This window comes from Bos indicus, chromosome 2, assembly GCF_029378745.1.
Source record: "Bos indicus isolate NIAB-ARS_2022 breed Sahiwal x Tharparkar chromosome 2, NIAB-ARS_B.indTharparkar_mat_pri_1.0, whole genome shotgun sequence".
NCBI lineage: Eukaryota > Metazoa > Chordata > Mammalia > Artiodactyla > Bovidae > Bos > Bos indicus.
The window spans coordinates 7,988,596-8,010,071 of NC_091761.1; the positions used below are offsets into that span (position 1 = coordinate 7,988,596).

Here is a 21,476-nt window from a genome sequence, read left to right on the forward strand (position 1 = left end):
ACATGTACAGGAGATTAACTGGAGGCAAGTGCTAACCTCGAGTACATACACTAAAATTGGAATAATATAGAGAAGATTATCATGGTACCTATGCAAGGATAACACACAAACTCATGAAGCATTCCCCATTTTTCTACCATATATAGAATAGATAAACAACAAGGATATACTGTATAGCACAGGGATCTATATTTAGTATCCTCTTCAGATCAATCGCTCAGTCGTGTCTCTTTGCGACCCCATGTCCATCACCAACTTCCGGAGTTTACTCAAACTCATGTCCATGATGCCATCTAACCATCTCATCCTCTTTCATCCCCTTATCCTCCTGCCTTCAATCCTGCCCCAAATCACAGTTTTTTCCACTGACTCAGTTCTTCGCATCAGGTGTTTGGATGCGAAGTATTGGAGTTTCAGCTTCAGCATCATTCCTTCCAATGAATATTCAGGACAGATTTCCTTTAGGATTGACTGCTTTGATTTCCTGTGGTCCAAGGGACTCTCAAGAGACTTCAACACCACAGTTCAAAAGCATCAATTCTTCAGAGTTCAGCTTTCCTTATAGTCCAAATCTCACATCCATACATGACTACTGGAAAAACTATAGCTTTGACTAGACGGACCTTTGTGGGCAAAGTAACATCTCTGCTTTTTAATATGCTGTCTAGGTTGGTCATAACTTTTCTTCCAAGGAGTAAGCGTCTTTGAAGTTCATGGCAGCAGTCACCAACTGCAGTGATTTTGGAGCTCAAAAAAAAAAAGTCTGTCACTGTTCCCATTGTTTCCCAATCTATTTGCCATGAAGTGATGGCCATGATCTCAGTTTTCTGAATGTTGAGTTTTAAGCCAACTTTTTCACTCTCCTCTTTCACTTTCATCAAGAGACTCTTTAGTTCATCTTTGTTTTCTGCCATAAGGGTAGTGTCATCTGCATAACTGACACTATTGATATTTCTCCTGGCAACCTTGATTCCAGCTTGTGCTTCATCCAGCCTGGCATTTCTCATGATGTACTCTGCAAATAAGTTAAATAAGCAGGGTGACAATATACAGCCTTGACATACTCCTTTCCCAACTTGGAATCAGTCTATTGTTCCATGTCCAGTTCTAACTGTTGCTTCTTAACATGCATACTGATTTCTTGGGAGGCAGGCCAGGTGGTCTGATATTCCCATCTCTTGAAGAATTTCCCACAGTTTGTTGTGATCCACACAGTCAAAGGTGTAGTCAATAAAACAGAAAGAGATATTTCTCTGGAACTCTCTTGCTTTTTCTATGATCCAACGGATGTTGGCAATTTGATCTCTGGTCACTCTGCGTATTCTAAATCCAACTTGAACATCTGGAAGTTCACGGTCATGTACCGTTGAACCCTGGCTTGGAGAATTTTAAGCTAATTTGGTAGCATGTGTGATGAGTGCAATTTTGTGATAGTTCTAACATTCTTTGGCATTGCCTTTCTTTGGGACTAGAATAAAAACTGACTTTTTCCATTCCTGTGGCCACTGTTGAGTTTCCCAAATTTGCTGGCAGATTGAGAGCAGCACTTTCACAGCATCATCTTTCAGGATTTGAAATAGCTCAACTGGAATTCTGTCACCTCCACTAGCTTTGTTCATAGTGATGTTTCCTAAGGCCCACTTGACTTCACATTCCAGGATGTCTGGCTCTAGGTGAGTGATCACACCATCATGATTATTTGGGTCGTAAAGATTGTTTTTGTATAGTTCTTCCATGTATTCTTGCCACCTCTTCTTAATATCTTCTGCTTCTGTTAGGTTCATACCATTTCTGTCCTTTATTTTGCCCATCTTTGCATGAAATGTTCCCTTGATATCTCTAATTTTCTTGAAGAGATCTCTAGTCTGTCCCATTCTATTCTTTCCTCTATTTCTTGGCATTGATCACTGAGGAAGGCTTTCCTATCTGTCTTTCCTATGCTTTGAAACTCTACAATCAAATGAGTATATCTTTCCTTTTCTCCTTTGCCTTTCACCTCTCCTTTTTACTCAGCTATGTAAGCCCTCCTCAGACAACCATTTTACCTTTTTACATTTCTTTTGCTTGGGGATGGTCTTGCTCACTGCTGCCTGTACAATGTCACAAACCTGTGTCCATAGTTCTTCAGGCACTCTGTCTATCAGATCTAATCCCTTAAATCTATTTGTCACTTCCACTGTATAATCGTAAGGGATTTGATATAGGTCATACATGAATGGTCTAAGGGTTTACTCTACTTACTTCAGTTGAAGTCTGAATTTGGCAAACAGGAGTTCATAATCTGAGCCATAGTCAGCTCCCAGTCTTGTTTTTGCTGACTGTATAGAGTTTCTCCATCTTTGGCTGCAAAGAATATAATCAATCTGATTTCGGTATTGACCTTCTGCTGAAATCCATGTGTAGAGTTGTTGGAAGAGGGTGTTTGCCATGACCATTGCATTCTCCTGGCAAAACTCTGTTAGCCTTTGCCCTGCTTCATTTTGTACTCCAAGGCCAAATTTCCCTGTTACTCCAGGTATCTCTTAACTTCCTACTTTTGCATTCCAGTCCCTTATAATGAAAAGGACATCTTTTTTGGGTGTTAGTTCTAGAAGTTCTTGTAGGTCTTCATAGAACAGTTCAACTTCAGCTTCTTCAGCATTACTGGTCAGGGCATAGACTTGGATTACTGTGATACTGAATGGTTTGCCTTGGAAACAAACAGAGATCATTCTATTGTTTTTGAGATTGCATCCAAGTACTGCATTTCAGACTCTTGTTGACTACGAAGGCTACTCCATTTATTCTAAGGGATCCTTTCCCACAGTAGTAAATACAATGGTCATCTGATTTAAATTCACCCATTCCAGTCCATTTTAGTTCACTGATTCCTAAAATGTCAATGTTCACTCTTGCCATCTCCTGTTTGACCACTTCCAATTTACCTTGATTCATGGACCTAACTTTCCAGGTTCTCATACAATATTCTCCTTTATAGCATCAGACTTTACTTCTACCACCATTTACATCCACAACTGGGTGTTGTTTTTGCTTTGGCTGTCTCTTCATTCTTTCTGGAGTTATTTCTCTACTGTTCTCCAGAAGCATATTGGGCACCTACCGACCTGGGGAGTTCATCTTTTAGTGTCCTATCTTTTTGCCTTTTCATACTGTTCATGGGGTTCTCAAGGCAAGAATACTGAAGCAGTTTGCCATTCCCTTCTCCAGTGGACCACCTTTTGTCAGAACTCTCCACCATGACCCATCCATCTTGGGTGGCCCTACATGGCATGGCTCATAGTTTCATTGAGTTAGACAAGGTTATGGTTCATGTGATCAGTTTGATTAGTTTTCCATGACTGTGGTTTTCATTCTGTCTGCCCTCTGATGGATAAGGATAAGAAGCTTATGGAAGCTTCCTGATGGGAGAGACTGACTGAGGGGGAAACTGGGTCTTGTTCTGATGGGCAAGACTGGTTTCCTTCCCTTTTGTTTGATCTGAGGCCAAACTATGGTGGAGGTAATGAAGGTAACAGTGACCTCCTTCAAAAGGTTCCAGTGCCCTTAACCCTGCAGCAGGCCACCACCAACCCACATCTCCATCAGAGACTCCTGGCAACTCAAGGGCAAGTCTGGGTCAGTCTCTTGTGGGGTCATTGTTCCTTTCTCCTGGATCCAGGAGCAGACTAGCTTTTGTCTGTGCCCTCCAAGAGTCTGTTTCCCCAGTTCTGTGTAAGTTCTGGCAGCTCTATGGTGGGGTTAATGATGACCTCCTCTAAGAGGGCTTATGTGATACCCAGGGCTGCTGCACGCAGAGCCCCTGCCCCTGTGGCAGGCCCCTGCTGACCCGTACCTCCGCAGGAGACACTCAAACACTCAAAGGCAGGTCTCAGGGAACACATAGTACAGAGAGCTATATTCAGTATCTTATAATAAACCATAATGAAAAATAAAATTATATATATATATATACACACACACATACAACTGATTCACTTTGCTGTATACCAGAAACTAACACAACATTGTAAATCAACTATATACTTTAATAAAAATTTTTAAAAATTAGAGGTCATAAAAATGATTGCTACTTTATGAGTAAAGATCAATGTCTGAGTTTATATTCACCTAACAATATGCTAAGAGAGACATCACATCCTTAACATAATCTACATCAGAGCCTTTGTATATTAAATGAAAATGTTCATTCTTTTCCTCACCTAAAATGTATTGGGAATCTGCTATATGCCAGCCATGTGTTATATACAGGTTGAAGTCTCTAAATTTCTCCCCAACTATCAATGTAAAGACCTTGTAATCCATTATTGCCATCTCCAAGACCATCTTGACACTGTCAGCTATGGGAAAAGATAGGCTATTGCTTTCATTTTTCATTTTATTTCTAAGAATTTCTTGAGTCAAGAACTCTGAGAAGTTCTGGAGACACAGAAGCCATTGGAAAACCCCTGCCTTCAAGGTACTTACTGTTTCATGAGATAAATAGACAAAAAGAAAATTGACAGTAATGTGACATATACAGGATGTTATAGGAACCCAGAAGAATGGTACCCAACCTAGAGTGTAAATTCGAAGAAGCAGTTCTGGGCAGAATGCCAGTTGAAGGAAGAGGAGGATTTAGCAATGGGTAGAATAAGGAGTCAAAAATGGGAAGGAAATCCAAAAAAATGAGGGGATGTATGTATACATATGGCTGATTCCCTTTGCTGTACAGCAGAAAATAACATAACATTGTAAAGCAACCATATGCCAATCAAAATTAAATAAAAAGAAGAAGAAGAGGTCAGCCTGCCAGCAGAGAAAATAAGCGGCTTCAAAGGCCCTGAGAAGTTAAGCACAGCACCTCAAAGAAACCCACAAATGCCAGAGAGTAGGGTCACAAGAATTTCCAAAAGAGAGAACTTCCAAAAAATTCTGTCCCCAATCCTCTTCAGGAGCCCTAATTTAGCTACAAATGATTAGTTGTCCTTAATTACTTTGCTTTCCTCAAAAAAGAGAAAGAAAGTCTTCCTTTAATTATTAGATTATCTCTAGTCTGGCACTAATCTTCAGTTTGGGGTTTGGCATTATCTTTTTTAAAATATATACCGGTGTTTTCAACATTATATTTTCATCAAAACCCAATTTTATGTTTCTTTCTAAAACTCCTTTCATATTAGAGAATTTTCTTGAAGGAATTGTCCTTTGTGTCTTTCTCTGTGCCCAGAATGTCTTCAAGTCACCTTTCTTGGGTAATTTTCCTTCTTCTTTTATTTATTTATTGAAGGATAATTGCTTTACAGAATTTTGTTGTTTTTTGTCAAACCTCAACATGAATCAGCCATAGGTATACATATATCCCCTCCCTTCTGAACTTCCCTCCCATCTCCCTCCCCATTCCACCCCTCTAGGTTGATACAGAGCCCCTGTTTGAGTTTCCCGAGCCATACAGCAAACTCCCACTGGCTATCTATTTTACATATGGTAATGTAAGTTTCCATGTTACTCTTTCCATACAACTCACCCTCTCCTCACCTCTCCCCATTTCCATAAGTCTGTTCTCTATGTCTGTTTCTCTACTGCTGCCCTGTAAATAAGTTCTTCACTACCATTCTTCTAGATTCCATATATATGTGTTAAAATACAATATTTATCTTTGGGTTCTAGGTTTTCATCCACCTCATTAGAACTGACTCAAATGTGTTCCCTTTTGTGGCTGAGTATCACTGACTCGATGGACGTGAGTCTGAGTGAACTCCGGGAGTTGGTGATGGACAGGGAGGCCTGGGGTGCTGCGATTCATGGGGTCGCAAAGAGTCAGACACGACTGAGTGACTGAACTGAACTGAACTGAATATTCCATTGTGTATATGTACCACAACTTCTTTATCCATTCATCTGTCGATGGACACCTAGGTTGCTTCCATGTTCTAGTTATTGTAAATAGTGCTGGAATGAACAATGGGATACATGTGTCTTTTTCAATTTTTATTTCCTCAGGGTATATGCCTAGGAGTGAGATTGCTGGGTCATATGGTAGTTTTATTCCTAGTTTTTTAAGGAATCTCCATACCGTCTTCCATAGTGGCTGTATCAATTTATATTCCCACCAACAGTGCAAGAGTGTTCCCTTTTCTCTACACCCTCCCCAGCATTTATTGTTTGTAGACTTTTTGATGATGGCCATTCTGACTGGTGTGAGGTGATATCTCATTGTAGTTTTGATTTGCATTTCTCTAATAATGAGCAATGTTGAGCATCTTTTCATGTGTTTGTAAGCCATCTCTATGTCTTCTTTGGATAAATTGTTTATGTCTTTTCCCCACTTTTTGATTGGGATGTTTGTTTTTCTGGCACTGAGTTGTATGAGCTGCTTGTATATTTTGGAAGTTAATCCTTTGTCAGTTTCATTTGCTATTATTCTCTCCCATTCTGAGGGTTGTGTTTTCACCTTGCTGTTTACTTTTGTTTTTATTTCCATTACTCTAGGAGATGGGTAATAGAGAATCTTGTTTGAGTTTATGTCATCAAGTGTTCTGAAGGATCTTGTTTGAGTTTATGTCATCAAGTGTTCTGCCTATGTTTTCCTCTAAGAGTTTTATAGTTTCTGTTCTTACATTTAGGTCTTTAATCCATTTCGAGTTTATCTTTGCATATGGTGTTAGTCTTCTAATTTCATTCTTTTACATGTAGCTGTCCAGTTTTCCCAGCACCATTTATTGAAGAGGCTGTCTTTGCGCCATTGTGTATTCTTGCCTCCTTTGTCAAAAATAAGGTACCCATAGGTACATGGGTTTATTTCTGGGCTTTCTATCTTGTTCTATTGGTCTATATTTCTGTTTTTGTTCACTTTCATGCACTGGAGAAGGAAATGGCAACCCACTCCAGGGTTCTTGCCTGGAGAATCCCAGGGATGGGGGAGCCTGATGGGCTGCCGTCTATGGGGTCACACAGAGTCAGACATGACTGAAGTGACTCAGCAGCAGCAGCAGCAGCATACTGTCTTGATTACTGAAGCTTTGTAGTATAATCAGAAGTCAAGAAGGTTGATTCCTCCAGCTCCATTCTTCTTTCTCAAGGCTACTTTGGCTATTCAGGGTCTTTTGTGTTTCCATACGAATTGTGGAATTTTTTGTTCAAGTTCTGTGAAAAATGCCATTGGTAATTTGATAGAGATCACATTAAATCTGTAGATTGAGTTTGGTAGTATAGTCATTTAAACAATATTGACTCTTCCTACCCAGGAACATGGAATATCTCTTCATCTGTTTATGTCATCTTTGATTTCTTTCATTAGTGTCTTATAATTTTCTGTGTACAGTTCTTTTGACTCCTTAGGTAAGTTTATTCCTATGTAAATTCTTTTTGTTGCAATGGTGAATGGGATTGATTCCTTAATTTTTTTCTGATTTTCATAGAAAAATATAGAAATGCAAGTGATTTCTGTGTATTGATCTTGTAGCCTGCAACTTTGTTAAATTCACTGATTAGCTCTAGAATTTTCTGATACTATCTTTAGGGTTTTCTGAATAGAGGATCATGTCATCTGCAAACAATGAGAGCTTTACTTCTTCTTTTCCAATCTGGATTCCTTTTATTTCTTTTTCTTCTGATTGCTGTAGCTAGGACTTCCAAAACTATGTTGAATAATAGTGGGAAAAGTGTACACCCTTGTCTTGTTCCTGAACTTAGGGGGAATGTTTTCATTTTTCCAACACTGAGAATAATGTTTGCTGTAGGTTCATCATATATGGCCTTTACTATGTTGAGGTAGGTTCCTTCTATGCCCATTTTTTGAAGAATTTTAATCCTAAATGGATGCTGAATTTTGTCAAAGGCTTTTTCTGCATCTATTGAGATGATCATATGGTTTTTATCTTTCAGTTTTATCTTTCAATATGGTGTATCACATTGATTGATTTGCATATTTTGAAGAATCCTTGCATTCCTGGAATAAACCCAACTTGATCATAGTGTATTAGCTTTTTGATGTGTTGCTGAATTCTGTTTCCTAAACTTTTGTTGAGGATTTTTGCATCTATGTTCATCAGTGATATTGGCCTCTAGTTTTCTTTTTTTGTGTTGTCTTTGTCTGGTTTTGGTATCAGGGTAATGGTGGCCTCATAGAATGAGTTTGGAAATGTTCCTTCCTCTGCAATTTTTTGAAAAAGTTTTAGAAGGATAGGCATTAGCTTTTCTCTAAATGTTTGATAGAATTCTGCTGTGAAGTCATCTGGTCCTGGGTTTTTGTTTTTGGGGGGAGATTTTTGACTACAGCTTCAATTTCAGTGCTTGTAATTGTGTTGTTCATAATTTTTACTTCTTCCTGGTTAATAATCTGTCCATTTCTTCCAGGTTATCCATTTTATTGCCATATAGTTGTTCATAACAGTCTGTTATAATCCTTTGTATTTCTGCATTGTCTGTTGTAACCTCTCCTTTTTCATTTCCAATTTTGTTGATTTGATTCTTCTCTCTCTTTTTCCTGATGGGTCTGGCTAAATGCTTGTCAATTTTATTTTCTCAAAGAACCAGCTTTTAGTTTTATTAATCTTTACTATTGTTTCTTTCATTTCTTTTTCATTTATTTCTCTCAGATCTTTATTATTTCTTGCCTTCTACTAATTTGGGGAGTTTTTGCTGTTGTTCTTCTTTTTCCAGTTGTTTTAGGTGTAAAGTTAGGTTGTCTATTCAATGTTTTTCTTGTTTATTGAGGTAGGGCTGTGTTGCTATAAACTTCCCTTTTAGAACTGCTTTTGCTGCATCCCATAGGTTTTGAGTTGTTTTCATTGTCATTTGTTTCTAGAAATGTTTTTATTTCCCTTTTGATTTCTTCAGTAACTTGGTTATTTAAGAAATGTGTTATTTAATCTCCATGTGTTTGTGTTCCTTACAATTTTATTCTTGTAATCAATATCTAGTCTCATAGCATTGTGGCCAGAGAAGATGCTTGATATTTCAATTTTCTTAAATTAACTGAGGTTTGATTTGTGACCCAAGATGTTGTCTATCCTCAAGAATGTTCCATGTGCATTTAAGAAGAAGGTGTATTCTTCGGCAATTGGATGGGATGGCCTGAAGATGTCAATGAGATCCATCTCATCTAATGTACCATTTAAGACTTGTGTTTCCTTATTAATTTTCTGTTTCAATGATCTGTCCATTGGTGTGAGTGGGGAGTTAAAGTCGCCTACTATTATTGTGTTACTGTCAATTTCTCCTTTTATGCCTGCTAGTGTTTGTCTTACGTATTGAGGTGTTCCAATGTTGGGTGCATAGATATTTACAATTGTTATGTCTTCCTCTTGGATTAATCCCTTGATCATTATGTAGTGTCCTTCCTTATCTCTTGTAATCTTCTTTAAGGTCTATTTTGTCTGTATGAGGATAGCTACTCCAGCATTTTTTTTGCTTCCCATTTGCATGGAATACATTTTCCCATACTCTCACTTTCAGTCTATGTGTGCCTTTAGGTCTGAAGTGGGTTTCTTATAGACAGCATATATATGGGTCTTGTTTTTGTATTAATTCAGCCTGCCTGTCTTTTGGTTGGAGCATTTAATCCATTTACATTTAATGTAATTATTGATATATATCTTCCTATTGCCATTTTCTTAATTGTTTGGGGTTGATTTTGTAGATCTTTTTTCTTCTCTTGTATTTCTGGACTACATAAGTCCCTTTAACATTTGTTGTAAAGCTGGTTTGCTGCTAAGTCACTTCAGTCGTGTCCAACTCTGTGCAACCCCATAGACGGCAGCCCACCAGGCTCCCCCATCCCTGGGATTCTCCAAGGCAAGAACACTGGAGTGGGTTGCCATTTCCTTCTCCAATGCATGCAAGTGGAAAATGAAAGTGAAGTCACTCAGTTGTTTGGTGGTACTGAATTCTCTTAACTTTCGCTTGTCTGAATAGCTTATTTCTCCATCAATTTTGAACGAGATCCTTGTCGGTACAGTAATGTTGGTTGTTGATTTTTCCCTTTCAGTACTTTAAATATATCCTGCCATTCCCTTCTGGCCTGAAGAGTTTCTGCTGAAAGATCAGCTGTTAAACATATGGGGTTTTCACTGTATGTTACTTGTTGCTTCTCCCTTGTTGCTTTTAATATTCTTTCTTTGTGTTTAGTCTCAGTTAGTGTGATTAGTATGTGTCTTGGTGTGTTTCTTCTTGGGTTTATCCTGTATGGGACTCTTTGTGCCTCTTGGACTTGATTGACTATTTCCTTTTCCGTGTTGAAGAAATTTTCAACTATAGTCTCTTCAAAAATTTTCTCATACCCTTTCTTTTTCTCTTCTTCTTCTGGGACCCATATATTCAAATGCTGGTGCATTTGATATTGTCCTAGAGGTCTCTGAGACTGTCCTCAATTCTTTTCATTCTTTTTACTTTATTCTGCTTTTCAGAAGTTATTTCCATTTTATCTTCCAGCTCATTGATTCATTCTTCTGCTTCAGATATTCTGCTATTGATTCCTTCTAGAGTATTTTTAATTTCAACAATTGTGTTCTTTGTTTCTAAAATGTCCTCTGATGAAGGCTGAGTGAGGTGGTAACCCTATCTGCTGTTGATTGGGTTTGTATTTTAGCTTTGTTTTTGTTTAGATGAGGCATCCTGCACAGGGTGCTAGGGTGGTTGGGTGATGCCTCTTGCATTCAAGAGGTTTCCTTTGTGTGAGTTTTCACTATTTGATACTCCCTAGGGTTAGTTCTCTGGTAGTCTAGGGTTTTAGAGTCAATGCTCCCACTCCGAAGGATCAGGACTTGATCTCACAGAGGATGTTTTCTCACTCTTGCAACAAGATTATCAGAGTCAGCTGTGGCTCTCCTCTGTATCATCTTCATTCTGCAACCCAGATAAATGAAGCCACACCCTTGGGACCCTGGCTGAAAAGGTGCTTATGAGTTGGCTGGTGCTCTGCCTGAGCCAGAGGAGGAGGCCTGGGGTCCAGTGCCCCAGAGCAGGCTATATGAAAGCAAAGGAAGCTGGCAGCCTTCCTTCCATGGAACTCGCCCTCAGAAATGTGGCAACAGCAGGGATGCTCACTGACCCAGAGGCAGAGGGCATGGTGGGGCACATAACACAGTGGTGAGAGGCCTTGTGCTCCAGCTGTCAAAGCCATAGCCCCCCCCAAAATGCTAACCCAATGCTGAAGGGGAGAAACCTCCTCACCCATACCTCACGAGATAAGCCAGGATATGTTCTCTTTAATTTCTCCACAGAGCAGTTCTCATTTCCTTCCATAAAGTGACAGCACTTTCTACATTACTTCCATTATAACTCTTAGCAAATTGCCTTTTAATAAGCTTCTCTCTTGTTGGACAGAGCCACTGGAGGGAAGGTTTTGATCTTTGTATCCAAAACATGATTTTCTTTTTTCCTAATAAACACTTTTAATTTTAGAAGAATGTTAGATTTATAGGAAAGTTTCAAGAACGATACAAATAGGAAGTTCCCTAGGGATTTTTTAAAAATTCAGGTTCTGATACATCAGGTTGGGAAAGTCCTGATAGTCTGGGTTTCTAACAAGTTTCTAACTCAAGCATATGTGGCTGATGCAGGATCAGGATTTGATAAGGGACACTCCTACTTATGATCAGTCACTTAGTCATGTCCAATTCCTTGTGACCCCATGGACTGTAGCCCACCTGGCTCCTCTGTCCATGGGATTCTCCAGGCAAGAATCCTAGAGTGGGTTATCATTTCCTCCTCTAGGGGAATCTTCCCGACCCAGGGATCTAGCTCATGTCTGTAGCATATCCTGAATTGGCAGGCAGATTCTTTACCACTAGTGCTGCCTGAGAAGCCTTGGTAAGGGATGAGTGTCAGGCAAATTAGGACAAAGGTTCACAACTCTTGCTATAAATTATAATCATCTGGGAAGGTGTTTTATTTTTAAAATGGCACCTCCAGGAATTCTATTCTAACTTATCTGTCCTAAACCTAGGAATATATATTTTTAAAAAAGCTTTTCAGGTAAACCAAATATGCAGCCAGAGATAAAACCCACTAGTCTTCCTAAATTGTCAGACACCTATATCCTTGCAGGCTCTCTGTTTCTGTCTCTGTAGACCAGAAATAACACAAGTATCTGGTAAAGTATTACTGAGACCAAGCAAAACAAAAGTCAGCACCACATTCAGTGCTTATTAAATTCCAGGTGCTTGAAAATGTTAATTACAAATTCAGACAAGGCACAGGCCATGTAGATCCACATTTCTCACCAATAAACCTTTGAGAACATTCTTCCTAAGCTGTCCTCTCAGAGTCAAACAGATCTGAACTCCAGCTGTCATGTCAAAGGCCAGAAGGTCACGCTGTTAGAATGGAGTCCACATAGAAATCTGCTAGTCTTTAGGGAATGTGGGCTCAGTATCCTTTTATTAATTCAGCCAGCCCACAGCTGGGCCTGGAGACCCTGCCCATGTGGGACAGAAACAGCTTTGTAAAGGCACAGTCCACAGGGTGGCTAAATGGGTTAAATAAGCTGCTTTTTCCAGAACAATGAGTGGTCACATCAGAATTGCAGCTGGTCTTGAGGAAAGGTCTCAGAAAACCTTCCGGTTTCAAACTGCTGTTTATAGGCTTGAGGGCAGAGCTCCCAATAACATTCAAAGAGTGATATGCAGTCATTAAAATTCAAGCCAGAGGGATATTAGCTGTTGTTTGGGGGGGAAAAAAATGCAAGTCTTCCATAGCTCTTCTTCTAACATAAAGCCCCTTCTCTCCTCTCCAAGGAATACAAAGGTAACTCTACTTTAACCAGACACTGAAAAAAAAAGGGTTATCTTTTTTTTTTTTTTTAATGTTCCTCAGTCAACTGTTTTGATCAAGCTAAACTAAGGTTACTAGGTGCTTGGGATGATTAAAAGAGTTAAAAGGTTAAGAGATGCCATACATAATTATCACTCCCTTAATCCTGCCTTCACCTAAACCAACTACTAACTTTTTTAGTATCAGGTAAGCATTTTGGCCCAAAATATGGTCACCTGCCTGAACAGCCGAATACTTTTGACTATCAAGATCAAATCACATATTTTCAATGGCTCTTTTATCTCTACCATCTCATATCATTTGAATAATACACATAATAAACAGTAAAATAAATAGTGAGGAGGCATTTATAAAAACTGTGGTCAAAAAAATGCTGCTGGCAATAACAGTAAACAAAGGATGTTTCGGCCATCACCCACTGCAACTGCCCCAACTGTGTATCCCTACAGGGCTCAGGATGGAGAAAAATAGGATACTGGCCCCAGATAATTAAGGTGCATATAAAGAAAATGACTTCTTTGAGCCCAGACTCTGGCATCTTCCCATGCATATTTAAAGAAAAGCACTAAATTTATTGACTTGGCATGTCTGGTTTTCTTTAATTAGCAGTAATCTTTTGATGTTCGACTCTCTGGTTCTTAATTGCTTGTTTGACCTTCTATATATCCTAGCCCCTCCCTCACTTCTTCAGAGCCATCCCTCAGAGCTATCTGAGAGGCTGCTTCCCAGGCTTAAGTTCTCAGCAAGTCCCCCTGAATAAAATATTATTCTCAACTTTTAGGTGGTGAATTTTTTTTTCAATCAATGAAACACATATAAATATGGAAGAATACTCATTAAATTGTAGTAGAAGAAAGTCAATAAACTATATTTTAGTTCCATTTCTGTACCTTACATAAAAGTAAATGTACAATGGAAATGTACAATAAATTTGCTTTAGCAATACAGGGCATCTGTCAGTGGTTTCTATTTCTTAGTCTAGGTACAAGATTACTTTTGCAAATCAACAGACTAGATGCATTGCGTTAGTAGCTACCATTTACACACAGAAAAACCACTTAAGCTCATTTAGTCTTAGAGTCTTACCCTTTATGTAAAATTATCTAAATCAAATTTTCAGCAGCAGAATGACCCACAGAAGTCATATGCATATCCTTATCTGGTAAATATGGATGGATTCTACTCATTTAAGCACAACATCTGACGAGATACTAAAATTATCTGCCATCACTGCATATCCAACAAATTTCACAAAACTTAACTTTGCTTTCTGACATCCCCCTCCATTCCAAATAGTTCATTCTTGGTGTGACTTTCTGATTTTTCTAAAAGGTATACTCTCTCACAGTTATCTCTAAATTCATATAGACAAAGAGGTTTATATAAATGGAAGGTTATTAAGTTGTATACAGTGAAAATTTCCTAAGTCACAACAAGCTTTTGAGACAGAGAAATGCTGAAATTAAATGTAGGGATAGGCACGTGAAAAACAATGTCCCAAATTTTACTTTCTTCTATATATGCCATGTAATTTTTTTCTCACTCTGTACCATGGGAGAGGAGTGACAGTCTAAATGGAAAACAACTTGTGTGACTTATAACCTATCTTCTGCCATGCAAAAATGGTACCAGAATCTAATCCACCCTAAAACCTACAAGAAACTGAGTCACACCAGACTCCTCCCTCTGTGGTTAGTTAGCCCCCACAACCAACCAGTCAGATATTGTTAATTTCAACCCTTTAATAACTCTTGCCTCTAGGACTGCACAATTGCACTCATCTCACATGCTAGTAAAGTAATGCTTAAAATTCTCCAAGCCAGGCTTTACCAATACTTGAACCATAAAATTCCAGATGTTCAAGCTGGTTTTAGAAAAGGCAGAGGAACCAGAGATCAAATTGCCAACATACGTTGGATCATCAAAAAAGCAAGAGAGTTCCAGAAAAATATCTCTTTCTGTTTTATTGACGATGCCAAAGCCTTTGATTGTGTTGATCACAATAAACTGTGGAAAATTCTGAAAGAGATGGGCATACCAGACTCCTGACCTGCCTCCTTAGAAACCTGTATGCAGGTCAGGAAGCAACAGTTAGAACAGGACATGGAATAACAGACTGGTTCCAAATAGTAAAAGGAGTACCTCAAGGCTGTATATTGTCACCCTGCTTATTTAACTTACATGCAGAGTACATCATGAGAAATGCTGGGCTGGAGGAAGCACAAGCTGGAATCAAGATTGCTAGGAGAAGTATCAATAACCTCAGATATGCAGATGACACCACCCTTATGGCAGAAAGTGAAGAGGAACTAAAAAGCCTCTTGATGAAAGTGAAAGTGGAGAATGAAAAAGTTGGCTTAAAGCTCAACATTCAGAAAATGAAGATCATGGCATCTGGTCCCATCACTTCATGGGAAATAGATGGGGAAACAGTGGAAACAATGTCAGACTTTATTTTGGGGGGGCTCCAAAATCACTGCAGACGGTGACTGCAGCCATGAAATTAAAAGACGCTTACTCCTTGGAAGGAAAGTTATGACCAACCTAGATAGCATATTGAAAAGCAGAGACATTACTTTGCCAACAAAGGTCCATCTAGTCAAAGTTATGGTTTTTCCTGTGGTCATGTATGGATGTGAGAGTTGGACTATAAAGAAAGCTGAGTGCCAAAGAATTGATGCTTTTGAACTGTGGTGTTGGAGAAGACTCTTGAGAGTCCCTTGGATGGCAAGGAGATCCAACCAGTCCATCCTAAAGGAGATCAGTCCTGGGTGTTCATTCAAAGGACTGATGTTGAAGCTGAAACTCCAATACTTCGGCCACCTGATGCGAAGAGCTGTCTCATTTGAAAAGACCCTGATGCTGGGAAAGATTGAGGGGAGGCGGAGAAAGGGACGACAGAGGATGAGATAGTTGGATGGCATCACCGACTCGATGGACATGGGTTTGGATGGACTCCAGGAGTTGGTGATGGACAGGGAGGCCTGGCGTGCTGCAGTCCATGGGGTTGCAAAGAGTCGGACACAACTGAGCGATTGAACTGAACTGAACTAGGACTTTTTCTTAGTACCAGAATAGTCTTGCCCTCTCCAGCCACTGCCCCCACTCCTGCTCTCCAATCTATCTGCCACATTATAAAGCTGATCAAGTTATTCACCTAAACTCCCGAATTCTTTAAAATGGCATATAAAAATGCTGTTCTCCAAGAACAGCTCCTGCTTATCTGTTAAAATTGCCTCTTGCAGTTTTCTCAAGGGCACCCAGCCCTCTAGCCATATCAAAGTATTTACAGTTCCCCATTTATAGCACGAGGTTACAATTCCATGGTCTTTGTATTTGTGTTGCACTTCCATGTGCTTTGTATATTTCTTTCTCAAGGAAAAATCTCCAGCCTCATTTCATCAGCTTAGATAAGATTGCTCCTCACTTTTCAAGGTTTACTTTATTCAACCACTCTTCAGTGAAACTACCTCAGAGCTTCCCAAGGAAAAACAACTCCTCTGTTTTTTATGCCACCTTTGCTTTCTGCTATGGTAGGAATTTGGTACACAAGTGTTCCTCTATAGTCTGACTGAGTGGCATATATCCTATGAACATGATTTTTTTAATTTATTTATTCACTTATTTATTTAGCTGCGCTGGGATCTCAGTTGCAGCATGCGGGATCTAGTTCCCTGACCAGGATCAAACCCAGGTCCCTCTGCATTGTGAGCTCCAAGTCTTACCCACCAGACCACCAGGAAAATCCCCATAAATATTTGTTGAAAGAACAAACAGATGATGATAAACTGGCCTTGGGCTGAGTGATGAGATGACTGTCATTGCTGACCCTCATTCTCCTGAAATGGAGTCCCCCTAAAACTGAGTTCTCTCACTGAGTTTATGATTACTCTCTATCCAAAACTTTATTCCCTTTCTTGTCCCACTTCTGTTCCCCTCAGGTTGAGGAATATTAAAGAAAAGGGGGATTGAAACCAAGCAGAACCTATGAAAGGCCCCTCAATATCCCCTGTACCTTGTTTGCAGAGAAAAAGAAATTCTAGGCTTCCCTGAATTCCAAAGAGCAGACCGGAGCAGTTAATGATTAGGACAAGTCACAGGACTTCTTATTCCTCCTGAAGGGATATAGATAGCAATCTGATGAATATCTTTTAGTTGTTCTGTAGAAACTAAGATCTCCACTCAGGTGGAGGATGTTGAGTTCATGCTGACCACAATCATGTAGACCTCAGACTGTTTTCAATCAGAAGGTTGAGATTCCCGAAACTTTACCCTGTTATCTCACCACCAGCCAATCAGAACAAAGTCCAGGAGCTGATCACACATCCTATGACCCTTTACCCTAATACCAAGTTTAAAAACCCTTGCCCGAAAAACATCGAGGAGTTTGGGTCTTTTGGGCATGAGTTGCCCATTCTCCCTGCTTGGCACCCTGCAAATAAATCCTGACTTTGCCGCAAATATCTGCTGTCAGAGTTTGACTTTCTGTGCCATAGGCACAGAAAGCCTTGCTCAGTAACACTCCCTTTAGAGCAGATCAAAAGAGTTAGTTGGTTTTTTTTTTTCCAAGGACCCTGACTCTAATATGCCCTGAAAGGACTCAGCAGCAATAATACTGCCATATTAGATAGGTTTCTTTTGTTCTAGCCAGTCTCCAAGTTCTGTAAAATCACCTTTATGATAAGTGAAGTGAAGTGAAAGTCGCTCAGTCCTGTCTGACTCTTAGTGACCCCATGGGCTATACAGCCCATGGAATTCTCCAGGCCAGAATACTGGAGTGGGTGGCCATTCTCTTCTCCAGGGGATGTTCCCAATCCAGGGATCGAACCCAGGTCTCCTGCATTGTAGGTGGATTCTTTACCAGCTGAGCCACCAAGGAAGCCCTTATGATAAGTTCTGGGGGTGATAAAACACTAATTAAAACATCATTTTTAATGATAGAAGCAATATATAATCATTGCAGAAATAAAGCTGTCTGCAATGTCAACAAACATAAATAATCAACCACTGGTAACATTTGGGAGACATCCTTTTAAATTGATCTTTTTAATATAAGCAGGTGCTATTATATACAAAAGTGAAATCATACAAACTATTTTATAAATGAATTTTACAATTCACAGTCTTCTGTGATGAGTTATAGTAATGATCTATAATTATAATTAAAGAAAATGTTTATTGAAAATTTGGATTGCTGGACTGCATCTCTTGATTAATTGAAACAATCTTTGAATAGAGTCCTAGAATATTCATCATAACCCTGTAAGTGATTCTGTATATAGTAAACTTTGAGAGCCACTAACCACAGATAGGGTTTTCAAATCCCTATGGTAAATGACAGAAAAGTGAAGGTTTCGATGGTATTTATTTTGGCCGCACATAAGAAAGCATATGACGAGCTGTTGTAAACAGAATGGGTTGCCATCTCAGTTGATGAGCCCCTGGTACTCTGCAAATAGATTTTGAATAACTAGTCTCAAAGATGTAGTAGTCAATCTGTATCAGGAAAGAGGTTGAAAGAGATCATTTCTAAGGTCTTTCTCAACTTTAAGACTCTCTTAAGATTCTATAATTAAAGAATGTTAAAGACTTAAGTATACTTCAGAAGCAAAAAAGAATAGTTACCTAGGAAGAGTTATGGAACTGACCGGGTATATTTTGAGGGCAATGGTTTAGAGGGAAGGCAGTTCTCAAAGCTGACAAAGCTTTATGCGTAATTAATTAAAAGAATTCTTTTCCTAGTAAAGATTAGCATTTAACTGGTTTTCTAAGACTATAAACTGGGGGTGAATACATTGAAAATGTCTTCCTTGGTAGCTCTGCTGCTGCTGCTAAGTCACATCAGTCGTATCTGACTCTGTGTGACCCCATAGATGGCAGCCCACTGGCTCCTCTGTCCCTGGCATTCTCCAAGCAAGAATACTGGAGTGGGTTGCCATTTCTTTCTCTAACACAGAGCAGATAAAATGTAAAAGCTGTGGTTGAAAAAGTGAGAGACCCAGGCATTTCTGGCAATACTTGGCCCATCCTGACCAGTCTGGGGGCTGAGCCAGGGGATAGTCTGTGGAACTATGGAAATACCAGTAATCTAAATTAATCTTTTAACTTTCAAACAAGTTAAAGGCCTAGAGATGTTTTGTTACATATTCACATAGCTAGTTGGTGGCAAAATAATTACCCTCAACACTGACACATCTCACACCTAGTCTACTGCTTTAGGTGGTAAAGATTTCTTTACCACTGCAAATGGCCCTTTATTCAAAATCCTAACAAGTTAGAGATGAATCAAAAAAGGGTCAAATATTTGAAACTGTATACAAATAGAGATGCCATTTTGTAAACAAATGGCTTAAAATAATTGCATTTTAAAAGTTGACTGACATTTCAAAGGCAGCTGCAATAATGCTCCTTATGTTCTTCTTAGAGTTATAATTACTTCCCTTGTTTGGCAGGAAAATCAGTGATTTCTCTCATTTTTTGACATTTAAATAAAAATGCCTTCCAAAAAGGCAAATAATATTTTCAAACATAGTCTTTGTGTTAGACACACTTGAATATCTGAGTTTGCATGTACATGTCAGTATTTTAATAGATATTCTCATTTTTAGGTGCTTATGTTATATGCATGTTAATTATAGAATATGCAAGTTCTTCATTTCTTGTAAATGTTGTTTAGTCTCTAAGTCATGTACAGCTCTTTTACCACCCCATGGATTTTAGCCCACCAGGCTCCACTGTCTATGGGATTTTCCAGGCAAGAATACAGGATTGGGTTACCACTTCTTCCACCAGGGGGATCTTCCTGATCCAGGATTGAACTAGCGTCTCCCGGACTCCTGGCATTGCAGGTGGATTCTTTATCAAGAAAATGCACTGGTCATAACAAACACCCTCTTCCAACAACACAAGAGAAAACTCTATACATGGACATCACCAGATGGTCAACACCGAAATCAGATTGATTATATTCTTTGCAGCCAAAGATGGAGAAACTCTATACAGTAAGCAAAAACAAGACCAGTAGCTGACTGGCTCAGACTATGAACTCCTTATTGCCAAATTCAGACTTAAATTGAAGTAGGGAAAACCACTAGACCATTTGGGTATGACCTAAATCAAATCCCTTATGATTATACAGTGGAAGTGAGAAATACATTTAAGGGCCTAGATCTGATAGATAGAGTGCCTGATGAACTATGGAATGAGGTCTGTGACATTGTACAGGAGACAGGGATCAAGACCATCCCCATGGAAAAGAAATGCAAAAAAGCAAAACGGCTGTCTGGGGAGGCCTTACAAATAGCTGTGAAAAGAAGAGAAGTGAAAAGCAAAGGAGAAAAGGAAAGATATAAACATCTGAATGCAGAGTTCCAAAGAAAAGCAAGAAGAGAAAAGAAAGCCTTCTTCAGCAATCAATGCAAAGAAATAGAGGAAAACAACAGAATGGGAAAGGCTAGGGATCTCTTCAAGAAAATCAGAGATACCAAAGGAACATTTCATGCAAAGATGGGCTCGATAAAGGATAGAAATGGTATGGACCTAACAGAAGCATAAAATATTAACAAGAGATGGCAAGAATACACAGAAGAATTGTACAAAAAAGATCTCATGACCCAGATAATCACAATGGTGTGATCACTCACCTAGAGCCAGACATCCTGGAATGTGAAGTCAAGTGGGCCTAGAAAGCATCACTACCAACAAAGCTAGTGGAGGTGACAGAATTCCAGTTGAGCTATTCCAAATCCTGAAAGATGATGCTGTGAAAGTGCTGCCCTCAATATGCCAGCAAATCTGGAAAACTCAGCAGTGGCCACAGGACCAGAAAAGGTCAGTTTTCATTCCAATCCCAAAGAAAGGCAATGCCAATGAATGCTCAAACTACCACACAATTGCACTCATCTCACACGCTAGTAAAGTAATGCTCAAAATTCTCCAAGCCGGGCTTCAGCAATATGTGAACCGTGAACTTCCTGATGTTCAAGCTGGTTTTAGAAAAGGCAGAGGAACCAGAGATCAAATTGTCAACATCCACTGGATCATGGAAAAAGCAAGAGAGTTCCAAAAAAAACATTTATTTCTGCTTTATTGACTATGCCAAAGCCTTTGACTGTGTGGATCACAATAAACTGTGGAAAATTCTCAAAGTGATGGGAATACTAGACCACCTGATCTGCCTCTTGAGAAATTTGTATGCAGGTCAGGAAGCAACAGTTAGAACTGGACATGGAACAACAGACTGGTTCCAAATAGGAAAAGGAGGACGTCAAGGCTGTATATTGTCACCCTGTTTATTTAACCTATATGCAGAGTACATCATGAGAAACGCTGGACTGGAAGAAACACAAGCTGGAATCAAGATTGCCGGGAGAAATATCAATAATCTCAGATATGCAGATAACACCACCCTTATGCCAGAAAGTGAAGAGGAACTAAAAAGCCTCTTGATGAAAGTTAAAGTGGAGAGTGAAAAAGTTGGCTTAAAGCTCAACAGGCAGAAAACTGAGATCATGGCATCCAGTCCCATCACTTCATGGGAAATAGATGGGGAAACAGTGGAAACAGTGTCAGACTTTATTTTTTTGGGCTCCAAAATCACTGCAGATGGTGACTGCACTCATGAAATTAAAAGACGCTTACTCCTTGGAAGGAAAGTTATGACCAACCTAGATAGCATATTCAAAAGCAGACATTACTTTGCCAACAAAGGTCCGTCTAGTCAAAGC

General features: G+C 39.3%; 1 protein-coding gene and 1 non-coding gene across 7 annotated transcripts in view; one reads left to right on the forward strand and one right to left on the reverse strand.

Annotated features, from left to right (window-relative positions):
* Positions 1–21,476, reverse strand: part of GULP1 (GULP PTB domain containing engulfment adaptor 1) — a 329,999-nt gene that overhangs the window by 260,542 nt on the left and 47,981 nt on the right. The window lies entirely within an intron of this gene.
* On the forward strand, positions 29–133 carry LOC139179019 (U6 spliceosomal RNA). Its single transcript, XR_011563456.1, has one exon. It is a non-coding gene; the product is annotated as a U6 spliceosomal RNA (small nuclear RNA).